Raw genomic sequence first — 1,004 nt, forward strand, 5'->3', positions numbered from 1 at the left:
GAGCCGTAACAAGAACAATTTTATTTTGTTAAAATATTTAAGATATTCTGTCACACAAACTTTTCTGTCAAATATTTGACAAAAAGGAACATTTAAACCCAAATAATTAAACGTTATATATATATATAGATTAAATACGAATTTTAAAAGAGAAAAACTCTGAAGAAGAAATATAGACACACTTATGAAAATAAAATATAAAATATTTTTTAGTGGAATATAAAAATAATTATGACAATTAAAAGGGCATAGAACCAATATTTAAACAAAACGTATTTAATTAAATCAAATTAACATCTATAGATACAAACGTTTCGACTCCAATCGGGTCATTTTCAATGTTACAAATTTTGTCATGAATCTTAATTACCGTTATAATCTCTTAAATAGAAATAAATATGATTAAATAAGACATTACATAAAATCGCACGCGTAATCTTATCGTTGACATAAAAGCGCAAGTTGTCCATTAGAAATTAATTTAAGTTGCGAATGAATTCATATCTAAGAAAGAATAATTGTACATTTGAAACCTCAGGTTATATATAAAGAATATTGTCTATAATAAAATAACATAAAGTCATTTACCTTGTCGGTGAAGTATAATTACACAATAATATGTCAGTAATCCAAATATGTGTCAGTAAATATAAAAAATCAACATATGTGTCAGTAAAAATAAAATCCATTAATATGCTATAAATTATCCTTGTCACAAATGTTATAACTATAAAATATTTTGCACCAATGTACGTGACACACTCTTGATCAAGTCGAACAATGTAATGTAACGGCAGAACGTCAGGAGAGGACAAGAAATCGTGACAATACTAAGAAATGGAAAGGAAATGTATCATGTTAATATATGTGTCAGGCAATGACTCTGCATCTGTTTGTCTGTTTATACCTTGTGTTTGTTTCTTAATGTGAACCATCTCAGAAATTAATCTTTTTCTATACGAAGGTTCTATATCTAATATTTTCACGCTATTCCACTTAAAATC

The sequence above is a fragment of the Trachymyrmex cornetzi genome, unplaced genomic scaffold (assembly GCF_001594075.2).
Source record: "Trachymyrmex cornetzi isolate Tcor2-1 unplaced genomic scaffold, Tcor1.1 scaffold1726, whole genome shotgun sequence".
In the NCBI taxonomy this organism is placed as follows: domain Eukaryota; kingdom Metazoa; phylum Arthropoda; class Insecta; order Hymenoptera; family Formicidae; genus Trachymyrmex; species Trachymyrmex cornetzi.